This window comes from Herpailurus yagouaroundi, unplaced genomic scaffold (genome assembly GCF_014898765.1).
Source record: "Herpailurus yagouaroundi ecotype Mexico unplaced genomic scaffold, PumYag 530, whole genome shotgun sequence".
NCBI lineage: Eukaryota > Metazoa > Chordata > Mammalia > Carnivora > Felidae > Herpailurus > Herpailurus yagouaroundi.
Genome location: NW_024412747.1, coordinates 7,294,287 through 7,297,434, shown reverse-complemented (window position 1 = coordinate 7,297,434; position 3,148 = coordinate 7,294,287). Strand labels below are relative to the sequence as shown.

Genomic DNA, 3,148 nt, shown 5'->3' with positions numbered 1-3,148 from the left:
GAGAGAGAGAGGGAGCAAGCAGGGGCGGGGCAGAGAGACGGGGGGACAGAGGATCTGAAGCAGGCTCTGTGCAGAGAGCAGAGAGCCCGATGCAGGGCTCGAGCTCACGAACTGCCGGAAAATGCCCTGAGTCAGATGCTCAACCGACGGAACCCCCCAGGCGCCCCAAGAATGGTTTATTTTCTTTTAGTGGCACGAGGGCCTTCAATTAAATTTATTATTTTGAATTGGAACAAATGATATCCCAGGAGGAAATAGTGGCTTTCTGCTTACCCCAAGCGAAGTAATCATTATAAAAAGCATTAATATTTTCCTGTAATTTCCTTCTCGAACGCTTGCAAGAAATTACGGATTCATTTTAATTATCCAACATCGTGTTTATCACATTATTCATTTCGTATTTAGCATCGAAATTAAGCGAATGCATTCTCACAGGTAAATGCGTTTGTTTTACACTGTGTATGACATACTGTGGCATTAGCATTGCAAAACATAAATAGCGATGACGTTAGTGCTCATTTTCTTGAGCTCGGAAAGGAGGTAGAGAACACCAAAGGGGATTTCGATACACGGCCTCATCTGTGCCGGAAGCCAGACCACCTGCAAGACTGGGAGCCTTCAAGGCCGAGAAGCTGAAGGCTGGGTTTGACTAGATTGGCAAAGGCTCCCGAACTTGCGGGGAGAAAGCATTAACAGGTGTAAGCCAGACCCTCCGTCCCCCTTGGCTAATGTGAAAGTACCCCTGCCTGAGAAGACCACTCTTCCACACTCTATAGCTGGAGGGTTCTGACTCACATGGCGTTTCGCAGACTCCTGACGCACCTGCTCACTAGTATGAGGACCTCTGCTTCCAGACCCTCCCCAGAGCCACAGTGCTCGGAGATCATGGTGGGGATCGGGGGCGCTCATTTCTTTTCCCAGCCATCGTTCTTGGGCAACTGATCACATACCACCAAGATGAGTAAGACAAGACTCCACTGGAGAATCTCGGCAGCGAGTCAAATGGGAAACTGGTGTGGGGGTGGGGCAGGGGCCAAAAACGTAAACTGGGACAAAAATGCAACAGTGCCACAGGTCCAGGTTCAGCCATCAGGCCATCGTCGCCTAGAAAAATCGGGAGTCAGCAAACGTTTTCAGCAATGAAGTTGTAAAGGCCGGTGGCCACAAGGGCCAGGTTTGTAGGTCATTAGTTTCCATCCACAGCCGACTCGTCTCTGTTCCTGGAGCAGAAAGAAGGCCGACTGGGGAGGGGGTTGAGCGGGCACGTCATTTATTGCCAAGGCATCAAGTCGTAACAATGCCGCAGAAGGCCGTGGGAGGGGGGCGGCCGCCACACCGCTCCGTGTGTCTCTGGCAGTGTGTGGATCCGAGGTCGAGAATTAGGGGAGGTCGTCGGGTTTACACCCAGCCTTGGAGGGGCTCACGGTTCAGGCGGCGGCGCATTCTGAAGATCGATCCGAGTAAATCTGAAAAATAAACGCCTGTAAGAGAAATCACTAGCCCAGCCATATCCGTTCCGGGCCGGGGTTGGGAAGGTCCCTGGGAAATCTCCCGGGTCCAACTGCGGAGGTCATTTGGGATGCCCCGCCCCCCCCAACCTCATGCAAATCCATCAGTCCCCGGACAGGGGAGAGAGGCTCAGGTGATCACGTAACTGGGATCAGTTACACATGGTGGCGTGTAACCTCACTTCCTCTGAGAAGGGAGGAAAGGAGAAGAGATACATGGAGTATGAAAGAAACCTGCTCGGCATTGGATACAAAGAAGACAATTTTCCTTTCAGTTCCCAGTTCCCTTGTTGGCCGCTGTCGGTGGCGTTGCTGTTGTTTTCTGATTCAGCTACATTGCAAGTGTCACCTCGGAGGCTTAATCCTCGAAGCATAAAAAATCTGACGAGGCGCCGCAGACAGAGGCAACCTTCCTGCAGAAGGGAGAGAAGGGGCTCCATACACATTTGTTGAATAAGTAAATAAAATCGATGACTATGATCTTAGGATAATATAAAAGTGGTTAACTTACATAGTATCTTGAAGCCTAACTGTTCTAAAAGCTTCACAGATACTAATTCCCTGAATCCTCCCCACCGCCCTTTGAAACAGATACCTATCAGAATACCTATCATATGAGTGAGGAAACAGAGGCACAGAGTGATTGAGTAACTCACACAAGGTCGCAGACCTAATATGTCCGAGGACACCTGCCTGTAGAGCCTGTGATCTTAACTACTCTGCAATCGATCAAACATTTATCAGGCTGTGAGTTGTGTGGTATGTTTCCACATACTCACCTTGTGACATAAATTTGGGGGAAAACAGTGTTTTTGTTCACATAAAAGGTCAGCTGGCAGCTGAGAGGGCTCTGCCTCAGTCGTATGGGGACCGAGGCTCCTTCGATCCCGTGGTTCTGTGTCTCCAGGGCCTTTGCTTCCTGTACTGGATCCTTTGCACGTACCTCCTGCTTAGGAAAAGACAGTTAGGAGGCCGGGCCAGAGCTGGGACTCACATGTATCTTTTCAATCCCCTCGCATGCTTGAGCTCGGACCGTTGCCAATGGAAACCGAAATATAGATTAGTGGTGAGGCCAGGACATGGACAGAATCTTAAGAAGAACTTGGTCATCTGGGCCATGGTCTGCCCTTCTGATCGCCAATGGTTTATTTCTCTTCTCTTTTTCTTTTCCACGTGGGACAAACTTAACCTTTCCGTGGGGAGCAACTCGAAGACCCACCCAGTCGCCGGAGATTAGGATGAGCCCTCCTCCTATGCAGAACCCTGTGCGGCTGCTCATGACCCCAGAAACCTGTGAATTCAAAAGACAAGTTGTCTTCCCCTCCTCACATCCAATAGCTAATTGTGGACCAGGGACAGGATAACACAGTAAAACTCCCATTCAACAGAGGGGAGAACACGGACACACAGAGCAGCCACCTGCTCGTAGCAATTTTGAAACCCCAGCAGGTGGGCGTTATAAAGTCACCCTACCCTGGGGACAGGGGAGGTTCCTCAGTTACACCAGGTTATGTTCGTTGGAAGGAACCCATTGGTGCATTTTTCTCCATGGCAACATCTAAAATTCGTATTCATGAGTTGGCCTCCCCGGAGTTGTCGTAAGATACTGTGTATTGATAGAAAATTTGAGGTGTAGTAAG

The 3,148-nt window shown here is 49.9% G+C and overlaps 1 long non-coding RNA gene across 1 annotated transcript; it reads right to left on the bottom strand.

Moving 5' to 3' along the window:
• Positions 1-1,253: 1,253 nt before the first annotated feature.
• Positions 1,254-1,936, bottom strand: LOC121023231 (uncharacterized). The gene is made up of 2 exons (XR_005787311.1): positions 1,725-1,936; positions 1,254-1,466 (listed from the first exon to the last, which is right to left on the bottom strand). It is a non-coding gene; the product is annotated as an uncharacterized LOC121023231 (long non-coding RNA).
• Between the last annotated feature and the right edge of the window lie 1,212 nt (positions 1,937-3,148).